This window comes from Dromiciops gliroides, chromosome 4 (genome assembly GCF_019393635.1).
Source record: "Dromiciops gliroides isolate mDroGli1 chromosome 4, mDroGli1.pri, whole genome shotgun sequence".
In the NCBI taxonomy this organism is placed as follows: Eukaryota; Metazoa; Chordata; class Mammalia; order Microbiotheria; family Microbiotheriidae; genus Dromiciops; species Dromiciops gliroides.
Genome location: NC_057864.1, coordinates 50,655,884 through 50,676,726, shown reverse-complemented (window position 1 = coordinate 50,676,726; position 20,843 = coordinate 50,655,884).

The following is a 20,843-nucleotide window of genomic DNA, read 5'->3' as shown; positions in this document are numbered from 1 at the left end:
AGTTTCTTCTGCCTTTCAATTTTGCCCTCCAGAGGTAGAAGAATAGGGAATGGGAGAATTCACTACTGTTGGGAGCCAGTAGATAAACTTTTTCAGTTTTACTGCTGAAGGGTAGTGGGCTGCATAGATGAAGGTGTTAAATGTGTTGGACATTGGGAATTAGATTTCTCTTAGACATCATCTTCCAAGAGATTGTAAGAGAAAATTGTTCTGATATTCTAGATGTCGAAGGTAAAATAAAAATTGAAAGAGTCCACCAATCACGGCCTGAAAGATATCCCAAAATGAAAACTTCCAGGAATATTATAGCCAAATTCCAGAGCTCCCAGGTCAAGGATTAAATATTGCTAGCAGCCAGAAAGAAACAATTCAAGTACCATGGAGCCACAGTTAGGATAGCACATGATCTAGAAGCTTCTACGTTAAAGGATCAGAGAGCATGGATTACGATATTCTAGAGGGCAAAGCAACTGGGATTACATTGAAGAATCATGTACCAAGCAAAACTGAGTATAGTCTTTCAGGGGAAAAAGTGGAACTTCAATGAAAAAGAGGACTTTCAGACATTCATGAAGAAGAGACTCAAACGGAATAGAAATTTTGACTTTCAAATACAAGATCCTAGAGTAGCATATAAAGGTAAACAGGAAAAAGAACTCATGAGGGATGTTAAAAGTTTAAACTGCTTACATTCCTACATGGGAAGATGATAATTCTAACTCATAAGAATGTTCTCTGTATTAGGGCAGCTGGAAGGAATAAATTTAGACAGAGAGCAAAGGTAGGAATTGATTATGAAGGGATGCTATCTGTAAAGCATTTATTTTTTGTTTATCTTTTTTTTTTTTGGTGGTACAGTCAGGGTGGGGTTGTATGCCCAGGGTTGAGCAGCTTGTGAATATCTTGTGTCTGAGGCCAGAGGTCCTCCTGGGTCCAGGGCAGGTACTTTGTCCACTGTGTCACATAACTGCCCCATGATGTCAACTTTAAAATAAAATTAATGGGTGAGAGCATTGCACTGGGAGAAAGGAAAGAAAGAGGTAGAATGGCATAAAGTATCTCACATAAAAGAAGCAAGAAAAAAGCTTATGGAGTGGAGGGGAATATGGGGAAGGAGCAGGTAAGTGAGTCTTACTCTCATCAGAATTGGCTCAAAGAGGGAATAATATACACACTCAAGTGGGTATAGTAATATATCTTGCCCTCTGGGAAAGTTGAAGGGGAAGGGGATAAGGGGGGTAAAGGAGGGAGGGCAAATTGGGGGAGGGGGCAGTAAAAAGCAAAACACTTTTGAGGAGGGATAGGGTGAATGAAGATACAAAAGAGAGTAAATATCAAAGGGAGGGAATAGAATTGAGGGTCATACAGTTAGCAATAGAAACTGTGAAAGAAAGTATGAGCAGGATGCTTTCAGAAGGACTTATGAAAAATGCAATCCATCTACAGGGAAAGAACTGATGTTATCTGAATACAGATTGAAGTATATTTTTTTGGTTTCTCTTTCTAAAGTTATTTTGTTTGTTTTCTTTCACAACCTAACTAATGTGGAGATGTTTTGCATAACTGAAGATATAGAACTTATATTGAATTGCTTGATTTCTTAGCAAGGGGTGGGGAGGGAGGGAGCAAGAAATTTTAGAACACAAAGTTTTAAAAAATTAATGTGAATATTTGTTTTTACATGTAACTTAGGGGAAATTCTAACTAAATAAATTTATTATTAAAATAATAAAATTGATTGAATCCAGAAAAAATATGTAGAACCATGCCAAAAAATTAATAAACTGCATAGGCCTTTTAAACTCATCTATATTATTAATGTACCTATAGAACAAAGTAAAGACAATATACTTATAGCAGTATGTTTTTAATAGTAATTTCAAACCAGAAACTAAGAATTGTCTAACTGTTGGAGATTGGCTAAGGAAATGTTAGTGTATGAATATAATAGAACATTGTATCATGTAAAATGACAAAATGGATAGATTCAATGGAATTTTTGCTAGACATCTATGAACTACAGCATAATTAAGTGAGTAGATCTAAGAAAACAATTATACAATGATATTATAGAGGGGGGAAAGCCTCTGAAAGACTAGAACTCTCATCAATGCAACGATATACCACACATGCAGAATAATGAGGATGAAACATGCCACCTACCTCCTGCCAGAAAGACGATGGGCTTACAATACAGAATGAGGTATATATTTTTAACATGGTCAATACAGAAATATGTTTTTCTGGGTTATTTGCATTTGTTATGATTTCATTTTTGCTTTTGTTTTTTCATTGTTCAATTAGCAGAGGTAGTGAGAGGGAAGGATAAAAAGTGCTTGCTAAAAATAAAGCTCATATCAAAAACACTGATGAGACACACTTTTAACATCCATGGTTTCTCCCAAATAAGTATAGCAATTTGTTTGATGAGAACATTTTTGAGCGATTTTTTAATGAATTAAAAATTAAATTATCAAAAGGACAAACAATATTGAATATTTGGATCTCTGGGGAATGAGTAGAGAGGAAAATTTTCTCCCAAATTCCAAAAGTTAGCTTTCCCTATTAAAATCATGTCTAAAGGGCAAGTCACTTAACCCTCATTGCCCTGCCCAAAAAACAAACATACACAAAAAAAAACAAACAAAAACCAAAAAAAAATCATGTCTAATGGAAAAATATTGAATAAAAATAATTTTTGTCATATATTTCCCTTTCTTCACATATGGAAGGAAATAGTATAGGACATAAGATTTTAGCATTTCTAGGTAAATCAAATCTTCTTCTAGGAGAGATTAAAACAACTATTCATTACCTTTTCCAAACTCAAATTCCTTCTTCCCTCTCTTAAGCAAAATATATTTAGAGGCTCTAATCACTGGGCATGAAGACCAGGAGTTTGGCACTGTCACTAAAATGGGAACAAGCTCAGCTGCAGCCCTCCCCATGAGGTTGGAAGACCCAGGAATTAACTGAGTGTTTGCACCTGCAACACTTGGGGCTATAGGCTTAGCTCCATAACAGTTGGGAAAACCTTGCTTCTGTCTGGCTTTGAGCCCAAAAGCTGCTTTTCCCATCAGTAGTCAGGCAGGGGAGGTGGAGCACCTTCTCCGTGATACCCATCCAATGCAACACTAGCCCTTTAGGGTCCTCAGCCTGACAAACTTGCAGATAGTCACAGCTGAAAGGGACCCTGGAGATCTCCCAGTTCTATTTTTTTCTGAACATGGATCCTCTCCATAACAATGGTCATCCTACCTTCATTTGAAGACTTCTAGTGGGAGGAATTCTATCACCTCCTAAGGCAGTATGTTTCACATTTTGGCAGCTTGCTCTGAGAACTCTCAAGTGGCAAACACACATACACATATATCACAAATTCAAAGAATTTTAGACTTTGAATGGGACTTTAAGTGAACATTTGTCTAAGTCATGGCTGGAAAAGAATCCTCCCATCACTTCTCTATCTTTTTGGAGATAATCAGGGTTAAGTGAATTGTCCAGCATCATACAGCTTCTAAGTTTCTGAGGCTGAATTTGAACTTGGGTCCTCTTGATTTTTCAGGGCCAGTTTTCTATCCACTGTACCACCTAGCTGTCCCCTGCTCATATCTTTCTCAAAAAATGGTCATACAATATTTGCTTGAAGACTTTAAATCAGATTGAGCCCATAACTTCATGAGAAATCCATACCATTTTGGGAGAGCTAAAAAGCAATCCTTCATGATATCAGGTCTAAATAGTCCCTTTTCAAATGTACACCCATTACACCTTCACTTTATTTATTAAGTACAATGCTAATATTTCTTCCACTTGATAGCCTTTCAAGTACATAAAAAATCTCTTATGTCTCATAAGAGCTTTCTGTTCTTCTCATTAAACATAAATTATTCTTTATATGGATAAGACTCCATCTTGATTTATTCTCTATTCTTTTTTTAAAATTTATACATTGGATACTCTTTAGTTTTCCAATTTCCTTAATAATAGATTCCTAGAAATGAACTCAGTATTCTATATATAGACTAACTATGGCAGAGTACAGCAAGGCAACCATCTTTTAATTTCTGCAAATCCTCCTCTTTTTTTTTCTTTAACTATTCTTCTCTTAATGCAACCAAAAAAGTGAACCATTTTGTACATTCAAAGTCAATTTCTTTGTTCACAAGAGTAGTACTTTATATTTATCACTACTGATTTTTATATTATTAGAATCATCTAAATTTTCTGGTCTCTTAAAATAATTTTGGGTCCTACCTCTGCTACAGCTTTGTTACTATGTTTTGTTAGGATGGTATCATGAACACACACACACACACACACACAGTTATTTACAGCAGCACAAGCTTAGATACTGATTTATGGTGATCTCCCAAATTAACATGAAACCATTAAAGGCTATTCTTAGAATCAGGTCATATAAGCAATGCTGATATCTTCTAACTATCCTACCATCCTACCATCTAAACATCTTCCCATCTTTTATTTTTACAATAATATCAGTGTTTCCATTATCAGAAATTTTATTAAAATTGAGGGAATCTAGATCAACAGCATTTTCTTGGCATACAAATTTAGTGACCAAATCATAGAGGAAAATAAGTTTTCTCTGGTCTTTTTCACTTGGTCTGAAGCCACACAAATACTTTAAGACAATTGCTTCCTTCTCTAGATAAATACTGACTATCACTTTTTAAAAATTAAAAATTCAAATGATTTTATTTTTTAAAGGCATCATGACAAAGCAAGAAAACATTAAGTTTTATACTACCTCTGATACAAATTGTTTAAGTTATGATGGGAAAATCACATCTCGGTACTTTAGGTAACTCTCTGTCACTTCATATTTTATAAAAAGCTATTAACCTATGAGGGTAAAAGAAAATTTATCACCTAAGGTATTCCCTGTACCAATAAAATCACAAATTTTATGCCTATGCCTATCATTTTGTATGTGTATGAGTATTACTTTCACTCTTAGTGAAAGAATGAAAGAATAAAGGAAGTACTGAAAAAAAGGAAGAAAAGATTGGAAAGAAGGAAGAAAGGAAGAAAAAGAAGAAGAAAGCAAAGATGGTGGAAGGGAGTAAAAAGAAAAAAAAACAGGAAAACAAAGCTTATAAAAACTAGCCAACATACAGATTTTGTTTGAATGAATAATCAAGGATGAACCCATTCTTTCATAGCATCTTCTAAGTTTAATAATATAGTTTAATTTTTGCATTATACTCAACAATGTTTTGGAGGGATAGATATAAAAAACATTGGAAATAGTCAAAATCAGAGGCATTGTGGAAATCTAGGTAAAAGGGGAAAGGAGAGGTAAAAAAAGAAGCACTGAATTAAGCTTTCCCAAATTCTCTGAAATAATTCCTCAAATTGAAATTTGGCATGTTAGAAGCAAAGAGCGGGTGAAACAATTTATTAGGCAAAAAAACTTAGGAGGTGGACAGGAAATCTCTGTCTTACATTGGAGGTTGTGAGCCTGGAGAGTTCAGCAAGGTAGTTCAGGCTATGCAGGGAGGGTAACTATATTAGCAATCACAACCACACCATTTATTTACTCATTTATTTATTTATTTACTTACTAATTTGTTTATTTTTTATGTATTTATTCACTCATACATTTATTTATGTCTGTTTTTTTCATTCATTCATCTATTTACTTATTTATTTGTCCATTTATCTATTCATTCATTCATTTTTCATTCATTTATTTACTTATTCATTAATTTATTAATTCATACATTAATTTCTTTATTTAATTTTTGTTTTTTAATCATAAAAGTATTTTATTTTTTCCAGTTAAATGACAAGATAATTTTCAACATTTATTTTCATGAGATTTTTAGTTCCAAATTTTTCTCCCTCCCTCCCTTTCCTCTCTCCTCCCCAAGACAGAAAGTAATCTGATATAGATTATATATATATATATATATATATATATATGCATATATATATATATATATATATACACACACACACACACAATCAAGTTAAACATATACCTCCATTAGTCATATTGTGAAAGAATAATCAAAACACAAGGGAAAAACCTCAAAAAAGAAAAAAAAACAGTCAAAAAGTAGAAAGAGTATGTTTCAATCTGCATTCAGAATCCACAGTTCCTTTTTTCTGGATGTGAAGAAAATTTTCTATCATGAATTCTTTGAAATTGTTTTGGATTAATTCACTGCTGACAAGACCCAAATCAATCACAGTTGATCATCACACAATGTTGCTGTTACTGTGTACAATGTACTCCTGGTTCTGTTCCTTTCAGTCAGCATCAGTTCGTGTAAGTCCTTGCAGATTTTTCTGAACTCCTCCTGCTCATCATTTCTTACAGCACAATAATATTCCATTACATTCATATACCACAACTTGTTTAGAAATTCTACTATTTATGGGCATTCCCTCAATTCCCAATTCTTTGCCACCTTAAAGAGAGCTGCTATAATTTTTTTTTTCATGTGGGTCCTTTTCCCTCTTCTATGATCTCTTTACGATACAGACCTAGGAGTGGTATTACTAGTTCAAAGGGTATGAACAGTCCCATAGCCATTTGGACATAGTTCCAAATTGCTCTCCCAAATGGTTGGATCAGTTCACAGCTCCACCAACAATGCATTAGTGTTCCAATTTTTCCATAGCTTCTCAAACATTTATTATTTTATTTTTTGTCATATTATTCCATCTGATAGGTGTAAGGTGGTACATCAGAGTTGTTTTAATTTTTATTTCTGAGTGATTTAGATCATTTTTTCATATGGCAATAGATAGCTTTGATTTCTTCATATGAAAAGTGCCTGTTCATATCTTTTGACCATTTCTAAATTGGGGAATGACTTTCATTCTTATAAATTGGATTTAGTTCCCAATATATTTTAGAAATGAGGCTTTTATCAGAAATACTGGTTGTAAAAATTGTTTCCCAGCTTTCTGCCTCCCTTCTAATTTTGGATACATTGCTTCTGTTTCTACAAAACTTTTTTAATTTAATAAGAATCATACATTTTGCATTTCATAATATTCTCTGACTCTTGTTTGGGCATAAATTGTTTTCCTCTCCATAGATCTGAGAGGTAAACTACTCCTTCCTTTTATTTACCTATGGTATCGTCCTTTATTTCTAAACCATGTACCCATTTGGCTTTATTTTGTATGTGGTATAAGATGTTAGTCTATGCCTAGTTTCTGCCATACTACCTTCCAGTTTTACCAGCAGTTTTTATCAAATAGTGAGTTTCTAGTCAAGAAGCTGGGGTCTTTGGGTTTATTAAACAGTACATTACTAAAGTAATTTCCTGCTGTGTCTACTGTGCCTAACGTATTCCATCTAGCCACCACTCTATTTCTTAGCCAGTACCAAATAGTTTTGATGGCTGCTGCTCTATAGTATAGCTTCCTATTTGGTACAGTAAGCCCACCTTCCTATGAATTTTTTTTCCATTAGTTCCCTTGATATTCTTGGCCTTTTGTTCTTCCAGATGAATTTTGTTATTATTTTCTTCTAACTCAATAAAATAATTTTGGTAGTTTGATTGGTATGGTAATGAATAAGTAAATTAAATTTAGGTAGAATGGTCATTTTTATTATATAAGCTTGGCCTACCCATGAGCAATTGATATTTTTCCAATTATTTAAATCTGATTTTATTTGTGTGAAGTGTTCTGTAATTATGTTCATAGAGTTGCTGGGTTTGTCTTGGCAAATAGACTCTCATGTATTTTATATTATTAACAATCACTTTAAATGAAATTTCTCTTTCCACCTCTTGCTGCTGAGCATTTTTGGTCATGTATAGAAATGCTCATGATATATGTGGGTTTATTTTATATACTGCAACTTGGCTAACGTTGTTTATTGTTTCAAGTAATCTTTTAGTTGATTCTCTAGGATTCTCTAAGTATACCATCATATCATAAGCATACAGTGAAAGTTTTGTTTCCTCCTTGCCTATTCAAATTCCTTTTTCTTCTTTTATTGCTAAAGCTAACATTTCTAGCACAATATTAAATAATAGAGGTGGTAATGGACATCCATGTTTCACTCCTGATCATATTAGAAATACCTGTAACTTATCCCCATTATATATAATGCTTGTTAATGGATTTAGGTAGATACTGATTATTATATTAAATGAAGTGCCATCTATTCCTATGCTCTCCAGTGTTCTTAATAGGAATGGGGTTATCTTTTCTCAAACACTTGATCTGCATCTCTTGTGATAATCATATGATTTTGGTTAGTTTTGTTATTAATGTTGTTGATTATATTGATAGTTTTCTGAATGTTGAACCAGCTTTGCATTCCTGATATAAATCCCACCTGGTCATAGTGTATTATCCTGGTGATGAATTCTTCTAATCTCCTTGCTAATATTTTATTTCAGATATTTTATTTGATATTCGTTAGGGTAATTGGTCTATAATATAATTGGCTCTGCCTGGTTTATGTATCAATACCATATTTGTATCATAAAAGGAATTTGGAAGAAATCCTTCTTTGCCTATTTTTTTCCAAATAATTTTTATAGTATTGGAATTAGTTGTTCTTTAAATGTTTCATAGAATTAACTTGTAATCCCATCTGGCAATGGAGATTTTTTTCTTAGGGAGTTCATTGATGGCTTGTTCAATTTTTTTTCTTTCTTTTTTTTTTTTTTTCAGTGAGGCAATTGGGGTTAAGTGATGCCCAGGGTCACACAGCTAGTAAGTCTTAAGTGTCTGAGGCTGGATTTGAACTCAGGTACTCCTGACTCCAGGGCTGGTGCTCTATCCACTGCACCACCTAGCTGCCCCAATTTCTTTTTCTGAAATGGGTTTATTTAAGGAATTAATGTCTTCTTCAGTTAATCTGAATAATTTGTATTTTTGTAACTATGCATCCATTTCATTTATATTGTCAAATTTATTGGCATACAGTTGGGCAAAATATCTACTAATTACTGCTTTAATTTCAACTTCATTGGTGGTGAATTCTCCCTTTTCATTTTTTTTTTTTTTTTGCAGGCAATGGGGGTTAAGTGACTTGCCCAGGGTCACACAGCTAGTAAGTGTCTCAGCCAGGATTTGAACTCAGGTACTCCTGAATCCAGGGCTGGTGCTTTAACCACTGCACCATCTAGCTGCCCCCAACCCTTTTCATTTTTAATACTGGTATTTGATTTTCTACTTTCTTTTTTACAATCAAATTAACCAAAGATTTATCTATTTTATTCATTCTTTTCATAAAACCAACTCAAAGTTTTATTAATTAATTCTACAGTTTTCTTACTTTCAATTTTATTAATTGCTCCTTTGATTTTCAGTATTTCTAATTTAGTATTTAATTGGGGATATTTAATTTGTTCTTTCTCTAGCTTTTTATTTGAATGCCAATACCTCTTTATTTTATTCATGTAAGCATTTAGAGATGTAAAATTTCCCCTTAGAAGTGCTTTGTCTGCATCCCATAGGTTTTGATATGTTGTCTCATTATTGTCATTCTCTTGGATGAAGTTATTATTTGTTTCTATGATTTGTTGTTTGACCCACTCCTTCCTTAGGATGAGATTATTTAGTTTCTAATTCGTTTTCAGTCTACCTTTCCATGGCTCTTTATTACATGTAATTTTTTTTATTAAATCATGATCTGAAAAGCATGCATCTACTATTTCTGCCTTTCTGCATTTGACTTTGAGCTTTTTGTGCCCTAAAGCATGATCAGTTTTTGAGTATGTACCAAGTACTGCTGAGAAAAAGGTATACTCCTACCGGTATACTTCCCTACAGGGAAATAAACAATGAAGGAGATAAGAGAAAGGAGGCACTGATTGAAAGGAGGTTGGAATATTAGAGCCTATAGTTAGAAGCAAAACACACTTTTGAGGAGAGAAAGGGTAAAAAAAGAGAGAAGGATAAACAGGGTAAATAAGAGGGAGGTAAATACACATTAATATAATAATTATGAATGTAAATTAGATGAATTCACCTGAAAATGGAAGTGAATACAATAAATTAAAAACCAGAATGAAAAAATATGTTGCCTATCAGAAACACATTTGAAAGAGTGAGAGACACAGAGAGTAAAGTAAAGGATTGGAGAAGCATTTATTATGCTTCAACTGAATTAAAAAGAAAAATAAATCAGGATAGTAATTATGATCTCAGACAAAGCAAAAACAAAAATAGACTTAATTGAAAGAGAATAGCAGGGAAATTACATTTTTTTCTTAGAAAATGAAGTAATTTCATTCTAATTATATTGCACCAAATGGTATAGCACCAAAATTCTTTTTTTAGATGTCATTTGCTTTGTTTTATTAGGAAAAAATACTTAGGCAAGGGTGACAATCATCTGTAGATTATGAATTATTTACAAGGATATGGAGCAATAAAATAAAAATACAGATACAAATTATATATCCGATTATGGGCAATTTCATAACAAATTAAGATAACAATGGAGATTAGATTACTTTATAGGTACAGAAAAAAAAGCAATAAATGAAGTGCTCCAGCAAAAGAAGAGAAACCAAAAGAAAAATCAAAAAGAAAAAAGAAATGTCACATTGCTACAGATCTTATGTGTAATATTCTTATTAAACAGCTTTTCTAGAATGTCTTACATTAGTAGTACTGTATTTACAGTTCATTTAATTTCATGACTCATTATTTCTAAAGCTTTTTAAACCCATTGGAACCAAAAAGGCCTCTCATGTTTATTGATTTATTGTTTTAAATTAAGTAAATGCAAAACGCATTGTATCATTGAAAATTTTCATCTTTGAACCAAAGGGTTAATTATAAATTTGTTTCTTCATTAAAAAATTTAGTGTAAAAACTGCTGGTTTTTGTATTTACCAGTGTGAAGTGAAAACTTCTCAATTAGGAGGATTTTATCCAGTTTGCATATTACCACATATTTTGCAATAATTTCTTCCAACAGTAAGGAAATAATCGAGTTCACTCTCAAGGTTGGAATGAGTGCCATAATTCTACTATGGTTACTGTGCATTCCTCAAAGATTTCTGGAAGGATGTTCAATGTATTTCATTATTACAACAGATATTAACAGTAGTACATAGTCCCTTAAGTCTCCAAAAGACATTTATTATTAAGGAAGGAAAACCTGGCTAGGTTTTTGTTTGTTTTGTTTTTTTGTTTTGTTTTTCATGAGGCAACCGGGGTTAAGTGACTTGCCCAGGGTCACACAGCTAATAAGTGTCAAGTGTTTGAGGCCATATTTGAACTCAGGTCCTCCTGAATCCAGGGCTGGTGCTTTATCCACTATGCTACCTAGCTGCCCTATAGTACCCAAATTCTTAAAATAAAAGCTAAATGAGTTACAGGAGGAAATACACAGTAAAACTATACTATTGAGAAACCTCAACTGTCCTCTCTCAGAACTAGATAAATCTAACCCAAAATAAATAAGAAAGAAGTTAAAGAAATAAAGGGAATTTTAGAAAAATTAGACATAATAAATCTTTGGATAAAATTGAATAGAAATAAGATAATATACCTTTTTTCCCTCCGTGACATATAGCACCTTCATAAACATTTACTATATATTAATTTTGAGAATTAGGGTGCCACCCCCTGCTGAGGAAGACATTATGAGAACCAGAATGACGCAGCCCCCCCCCACCCCGGGACAAGAAAGCATGTGACTAGCATCTGGAAGCTGCTTGGCATCCAGAAGTTACCTCTATTAATAGATCTCCTGTAAGTGACCTCCATCAATGGACCAGTCAGTTAGCTTGGAGATCTTTGTTGGGACTGCCCTGCTTCCTGTTCCACAGGTGGCTTCCAAGAGAAGCAGCTGGGACTTGTTCTCTTTGGAAGCATGAGCAGCTAGGTGAAGGCGGCTTTCTCTCTCTCTCTCTTTCTTACTCTCTCTCTCTGCTAACCCCTAATACACTTTAATAAATACTTAAAAGCCTAAACTATTGCCAAATTTATCAGTAAACTGAGCTAGTATTTCCCCCTCACAATGGGGGATATAGGGTATAATAATCTCACAACCAAAAGTATAATTATTAAATGCATCCTTTTAAAATCATGATGCAATGAATTTTTATTCAGTAAAGACCTGTAATAACACAGTTAAAACTTAAGTGGAAACCAAATGTATTAGCATGAAAGAATGGGTGGATCCCAGAATAAATCATAGAAATAATAATTTCATTAAAGAGAATGACAGCAATGAAGTAACACACCAAAATTTGTGAAGTGTAGCCAAAGTAGTACTTTGGGGAAATTTTATATCTCTGGACATTTGCAATACTAAAATAGGGAAAGTGCAGATCAGTAAATTAGACATGAAATTTAAAAAAATAGAAAAAATAACATTCAAAATCCATAATTAAACACCAAATTGGAAATACTAAAAATGAAAGGAGAGATTAGTAAAATTAAAAGTAAGAAAATAATATATCAAACTAGGGGCTGAATTCATGGGAAAAAACAAATAAATTAATTAAATCATTAGTTAATTTGATTAAAACATAAGAAGGAATGAACCCAAATGATGGTAAATTTGCCACCAATAAAGATGAAATTGAAGTAATTATTAGGAGTCATTTTGCCCAATTACATGCAGATAAATCTGACAATCTAAATGAAAGATTGATGTAAACACACATATAAATTGATAGATACTGACACATATAATTTGCTCAGATTATAAGAAGAATTATAATAAATAAATAATTCTATCTTTGAACAAAAAAAGATATTGAACAAGACATAAATGAGCTCCCTACCAAAAAATCCTTGGCTGCTTCAGTATTAGAAAAACTATCAGAACAAACAAGCAAAGCAATAAGAAAATCAACATAAATTACCCAATTTTAAGAGGTGAAGAATATTTCTGACAAACTACAATACTCATTGCTCTTTAAAAAAAAAAAAACATTTGAAAGGCCAAGAATAAATGTAACTTTCCTTAATATATTAAGTAGTATCTCTCTAAAACCATCAGCAATCATTATCTGTAATGGGGATGAAATAAACGCCTTTCAAATAAGATCAGAGGTGAAGCAAGGATATCCATTATCACCACTACTTTTCAATATATTCTTTTCTTGAAATGTTAGCTACAGTAATTAGAAAAGAAAAAAAATACAATTGAAGGGATTATAATTGGCAATGAGGAAACAAAACTATCACTCTTTTTAGATGATATATTGGTATGCTTAGATAATTCTAGAGAATCAAATAAAACATCCTGGAAATAATTAACAACCTCAGCAAAGTTTCAGCATATAAAATAAACCCACTAAAGTCACAAGCATTTCCATTTATAACCAACAACATACAAAAGGAAGAGATAAAAAGAAAAAATATTGTATGATGATCAACTATGAATGACTTATCTATTCTCAGCAACACAAGTAAGAATCTTTGTAAGTCAAAATATTAATAACAATAATTTTGGGTGTAGTGACAAAATGGAAACAAAGCAGATAGCTATCAATTAGGGACTGTCTAATAAAATTGTGGTACTTGCATGTACCTTGATATAAGTATGATGAATACAGAGAAGCATGGGAAGACTAACATGAACTAATACAAATTTAAGTAGATAGAAGAAAATGATGTATTCAATGTGTACAATAGTGTATATTGAAAGAACACTACAAAACAAATAAAAATGAATGCTACAGAATTATGAAGAATTAAAATGACTCCACAGCTGGGATATAAGTAGCTCATTCTATAGGTAATTCTGTACCCCACTCCCTTCTAGAGGTGAGAGGGAAATCCACATGTGTGCAATATTACATATATTTTAGATTATTTTATAAAATAATTTGTTTTGCTAGTTTTTTTGTTAGTTCTTTTCTGTTTTCTTTTCTGTCTTTAAAAAGCTTTGTTATATGAATTTTTTTCTGGGAGAGGGAAAGGATGGAATACACGTAGAAATTTAGGTGAAATAAAAATGAGAAGAATTAAGTTATTTATAAAAGTTATATATGTTTATATGTCTCTCTCTATATATCTATGTGTATAAATATATATACAAACATACTCATACACAAATCCCCATATCCATACATATACATACACATATATTATACACAAATATATTATATATGAATATATAATTACACATAAATGTTTAAATATAAATATATAAAATATACATATTTACATACACAGACATATACACATACACACAAACATATATGTGTGTATATATGTACATATGTATATATCTATCTAAAATCTGGAAGTTTCCCAGGTATGTTTTAAAATTTTATTTAACATTTTAATTGAAGTTTTGAGTTTCATGTCCTATCCTTTCCTTCTTCTTTTCCCTTCCCTCTCTTTGAGACAGTAAGGAAACAGATATAGGTTATACATGTTCAGTTATGTAGAATATTTCCATATTAGTCATTTAGTAGAAGACTCCATTAAAAGAAAAATAATGAAGGGAAGAAAGTGAAAAATACCATGCATAAGTCTGTGTTCAATCAATGTCAGTTCTTTCTCTGGAGGAAGATAGTTTACACTTCATCATTAGTCCTTTGAGACTGTCTTGGATCATAGTACTTCTAAGAATAGCTAAGTTATACACTATTCTTAATTGAACAATATTGCTGTTACAGTGTACAACATTCTCTTGGTTGTGTTCTCTTCTTCACTTCTGCATCAGTTCATGTAAGTTTGTCCAGATTTTTCTGAAATCCTCTTGCTTGTCATTGCTTATAGCACAACAATATTCCATTACAGTTTCAGGTATATTGTTTGCAGATTTTATTCTCTTTATGGAAAATCAGAATGTATGTCATTCACAGTTACTTCTGAAGGAGTTCACATACTATTGATGGTGTATATCTATACACACATGTAATTCATGTATATCTATGCATATTCATATACATAAATTTTGTGCTTAATTGAGGAAGGAGGGAAAGCATTATTATACAAGGGGAATAGAAAAAAGCTTACTGTATGAGGTGCCCTAATCCTTCAAATGAAACAGGAACTTAATGTATGCATAACATTTTGTAGACCTTAAATCATTATGTAAATTATAGCTACAACTATTATCATCATCTTCATCATCATTGCTTTTATATAAGTAGGGATTATTTTCAGGAAGACAGAATTTGGTTAGGTTTCTAGGCATCTCTCTTTTTAATCTCAAAGAGGAAATCATAAAGCCTCCCTTTTCCAAGGTCAGTTGTACTCCAAAGTTTCCTACAGAAAGATTTTGAGGTGACATTCATCAACTTGAGTGTTTCATGATGTAAATCAGATTATTATAAGAAAATGTTTCCCAGTCTTAGTAGCTTGACCAAGGGAAGGCATCTGCTATATTTTTTTTTCTAGGCACAAACACTAATCGTTCATGTGATTCTCTACAGTTTAACAGCCTGAAAAATGTCAGGCTGAAGTTTTAAATGATTTCTGAAAGGCAACATGTCAACTTTCCCCACCCTGTTCCTTAAATATCATTGTGCCAGAGACATAGGGAGAAGAGTTACATTTTTTTTTCCTTTGGCTTTGAGCTGCTAAGAAAAGAATTCCCAATTCTTTTCATTTTTCCAACTTTTTAGAGGAAAAAGGGAAAATGACTGACTTTATATTTGATGGTACAAGAATGTAAAATTCAGGATGATGGCCCTTTATTCCCTTGACCAGATCCTTAAATGATCCTTAAATTTAGAAATCATTAATATTGTTGCAAACATAGGAATACATCAGGGAATTAAAAAGTATTTTGGAGGAGCTAATTATTTTTTCTGAATCTGAAAGTAATCACTGGGGGAAAAATTTAATCTGGAGTTAGATGACTTGGAATCTAATCCTACCTTTGATGTTTACTATCTTTCTAATCAAGGGCAAGTTATTTAATATCCTTGGGCCTCAGTTTCCTCATCTATAAATGAGGCTATTGGATTAATCAATCTCTAATGTTTCTTCTAATTCTAGATATCTGACAGTATAAACACTGAGGACCCATAATTCCATTAAGGCCATTTGGAAGATTATATGGCTTTTAAATTCATTTAAAGGTTATGGATTATTTTTGAAATGAATGATACCATTCTAATTACTGTTGCCAAATAGTGGGATGGGGTGCGGGTTTGAGTGGGGAGAATGAATGTTAAATTTACAGATGGATTGCACAATATCCACTTATCCTCAGATTTCATTCAGCTTATTATCACTAGCTAGAATTCATGATTGACATTCCAGAGTATACAAAGAGTCATTAGAAACTATTTGTTCAAATTTAAGCACCCTTCCAAAAATGAAAAAAGGAAAAGAAAAAAAGAAAAAAAATCTAACCATTCATTATCTTATAAATAGGACGGAGCCTATTTGGGATAGTTTATCTTTCATTCATATAATAAATAGTGGGTAAGATTTTTTTTGGCGGGGAAAGGGTTTCCTTTTAGATCTGGCAACTTTCAATTTTCCCCCATTCACTAAAAGGTAATCTAAGTAAGACCCTGGAAATGCATTTCAAATATCTGGCTTGCCAAATTATGCCATCATCTTTTAATCCACACTACAACATATGAGATTCATGTTTGAGAGTTACAGATTACTTTATTCAAACATTCGTTAAACAATTTAAAGTATTTGATCAACCTGTAGAAAGCAAATATCCGGAAATAAAGTAAGGGGCAGCTAGGTGGCACAGTGGATAAAGCAATGGCCATGTATTGAGGATGACCTGAGTACATTTAACCCTCATTGCCCCCCCCCAAAAAAAAGAAATAAAGTAAAATATTTTCCTTTCCTGGGAGCCCTTGGTGATGATTTCAATTTAGAAAAGCTATAGCCTTGGCTTTCCCCAAAGCCAGAAATATCTTTTCCCTTAACTCTTGGTCAGACATCTCATTGTCCATTGAGAGGAACTCATTTTGATATCTTTAAATGTTTCTTCTTGCCCCAAGGAAACTCATCATTGTGAAATCTCTACAACTTACAGGATGCAATCAGATTTTTTTGCTCACTCCTCATCAGTACCCTTTGCCCCTTTGATTAGAGGTTGAAGAAATAAAGCCTACATTTTACGAAGAGAACAAGACTGATATTTTCACAAACATCCCATTCTTCACTTGACTATTCATTTTGTACTTCTTTGGCTTCTCTAATATTCCCCTTTGCTGTGTCCCCTCTAGTCCACCCCCATGCATCCCTTTGCAGATATGTGTTTTGTCTTTCTCCCATTGGATTACAAGTTCCTCACGGGTGAGGAAAATCTTGCTTTTTCATATTTGTATCCCTAGCACTTAGCAGTATCTGACATATTAATTACTGTAGATTATTCAATTCCTATGACACTCAAACTATCATGTCATCTCTATAACACATGGTTTCTGATCCCTTCAACAGCCATCATCCTTATGTAGACCCTTACTTACCCTTTATCAGCTGGAGTACTGAAATAGCCATTGATTGAATTTCTAGTCTCTAGTCTCTATCATGCAAAGTTATTTCCCTAAAGCATGTATCTAACCTAAACATATCTCTACTCAATAAACTCCAGTGACTTCTTTTTACCTACAGGATTAAATAAAATCATCTTGTTGCCTTTTAAAGCCATTTGAAACCTGGTCCCTTCCTCTGTTTCCAGTCCTCATATGTCTTGCTCCTGGTATACCCTCTCTTATCCTGCTCCAGTGGTCTATGTGCTCTTCCTCACACTAAATCTGATGGACTGCTTCAGAAATCATTCTCAAACTTCTTACAACATTTAATTTGATATTGTTCACTCCATCTTTTGTCTGTATACTTTCATATATTATTTTTTCCTGACACATCTATGGCAACTCTTCTAATACTTCCTTTTCCTTCTCACCCTCTTCTTCCTCTTGCTCCTCTTTTTTTCTTGCTTTTCAATCTCCTCATCCTAATCAAACTCCTCCTCCTCCTCTCCCCTTTTCACATTCCCTCCCTCCCTCTCTCTCTGTCTGTCTCTGCCTCTGTTGCTCTTTCTCTCTGTCTCTCTTTCCTCTCTTCTTTCTCTTTCTCTATCTCTCTCCCCTACTCTCTATGTTTTTCCTCCTCTCTCTGTTTCTATGTGTCTACCTCTTTCTATTCCCCTCTCCTTTCTATCTGTTTCTCACTCTTGCTGTCCCCTCTCTCCCTCTCCTCTCTCTCTATCTCTTTCTACACCTGCTTTCCTTTCTGTCTCTTCTATCCCCCCTCCTCTCGGCCCCCTTTCTCTTTCTCTCATCTCCTTCTCTCTTCCATAATAATTTATGTGATTTTTAACATCGATGCCTCTCAGATCTATATAGGAAGCTCTGGTGACTCTGATGTTGAATCAAATACAAACCAGAAGACTTTATATACTGGTAACACTGTAAAGATGAGTTCATTTGAAAAGGTTAGGAACTAGAATCAATTCAATGACCAAGCCTGATTCCAGAGCACTAGAGATGATCTATGCTACCCACCCCCAACCAGAAAAAAGATGTATTTAGGGTGAAGAAAGAGTTACACATTTTTGCACATGGACAATATACCAATATGTTTCGTTTCTTGAAAATTTCTTAAAATGTCTTTGTTTTTCTTTCCTTGGGGGGGGGAGGGGAGTGGTAGGTGGAAAGGAAAGACTTTTAAAAACTGGTTTAGCAGGAATGTAAACTCACATCATAGATTCATGGAATTATAAATTTAGACCTGCAAGGGACATTCAAGGAAATTAACTCAAACCTCTTCATTTTACAGGTGAGGAAGTTGAGGGCTTCTGTGACTAAGTGACTTGTCCAAGGTCATAGGGGTTGACAGTAGCTGACCTGACATTTCAACTCCATTCATTCCTCCCAATCTAAAATTTACATCCTTTTTCCCTGGATTTTTCTGACTTCAGAATGGTTAGTGGGGAAAATGATCTACTTTTAACACAATTATTTCCAGATGAGAACAGAACAATGGTGACATTTAAGGTCTCATAAGATTTCCTTTCGCAGCATCAGGCATGTTTTTGTTGTTGTTGTTGTTTGTTTGTTTGTTTTTTACTTTTTCTGTTCTTTTTTCCCCCCTTTTCTTGTTCTTCCCCAGGGAGGGGAAAAAAACAAAAACAAAAAACAAACAAAAAATCCCCGTGATTCTTGTGTTTTCCTACCCTCATCAGCTGTTGTTAAGAAAGGCAGGAAAAACCAAGGCTAGGAAATAGGAGATGTTTTCATCTAGGTCTAAATCAGCCTTGGGTAGGATTTATGTATGGAAATTTGTGATCCTCCACACCTGGCACCTGTGCCACCAGTATTTCTGCTAAATATGGCCCTAAAGCTTTTATACCCTAGTTGAATTTCCTGTTTTCCCCTATAGGCATGTACATTAGAAAGAGGAGGTTGGAACCTTCCCCCAATAGGAACAACCCCCATTCAAATTAGCCTAAAAGGTCATTCACCAGGATGAAAACCCTTTCACCACTGAAGAAAGGAAAAGCTGAGTTCTGGATGAGCTGGGACCATCTTTAAAGTGAACAGATCACAAAACTGAATTTGATATTTTAGAAACTCACTAATGGGGAAAGACTTCATGCCATAAAAGACATATGGATCAATTTGTCCCCTACAGAAATGACTATTATGTTTAAGGGAAAAGAGTTTTAATAGAAGATTGAGGCAGTAAGAAAGAGCAACAGGGAATGTAAGGGGGCAATATGGTTAATGTGCAAAGCCATAGCTGGAATGTGTATTAGACAGCAGCAGTGCTTTGGAAGCAATAATTTGGCATTGACTTGAAGACTCGGGAAGGGGGGTAGAAAATATTTATGTGTGTATGATATATATAGATATAGATATATAAATATATAGATAGATATGTGTGTGTATGTGTGTGTATATCTATATATATATAGATATACACATACACACATATGTGATGAAATATTAAACATGTCTCCAATCTATTTATATAGTTGCCAATGGATATTCATATATGTGGCATAAAATTAAGCATATCTGAAGCAGGTATTCACTGTTATTTATATCTCCAAATGAATACATTTCACATATATTTTTTAATGACACAGGCTTCTATACTTGCACAAATGGAATGACAATGACTTTACCCTTTATATTATACCTACATTTATGATGTGTAAGTTATATTCTGAAAATATAATATATAAGATTACTAGATTAAATCTAACATGTCTAATGATGTCAATATACAAATGTAGGTCATCACTTTCTCTAATAATAATAATATATCTAATATACACAAATATATATATATATAATATACATACACACATATACTGAAAGTTATATTCTTCATGGTATTTCTGTAAGTAAAAAGACAAATATATGGGACAGCTAGGTAGTACAATGAATAAAGCACTGGCCCTGGATGTATGAGGACCTGAGTTCAAATCCAGCCAGACACTTGACACTAACTGTGGGACCTTGGGCAAGTCACTTAACCCTCATTGCCCCAATAAACAAAACAAAGAAAGGACAAAACAGCAAAATATGCATAACAAATAGTAGCAAAACCCACATAAAAGGTAAAAGATAGTAAGCTGAAAAGAAGCAGATGGAATACATGCTTTACTCTTGTCTATAACAGTTTTTTCAGGTCTGTCCTACTAGATTTTTGCTTTGAATACCTTTGCTATGTGTACTTTATATGTAATGAATGTACTGAGCCATTGGATGTGGCACTTTCATTCATTCATTTGTGGTATGGAAAATTATATGTGGTCACCTTATTTCTGTTCCAAGTTTGGGGAAAATTAGCTGGGGTTTCTAATATATTGCTCCTTATAAATTAGAAACTTTAACTCCAGTTTGGGGGCATTAAGTATTTATTAAAGCATATTTTTTTTAGTAAAGAGAGTGCACATTGCCCAGAAAGTTAGGAAAGTCTATCTA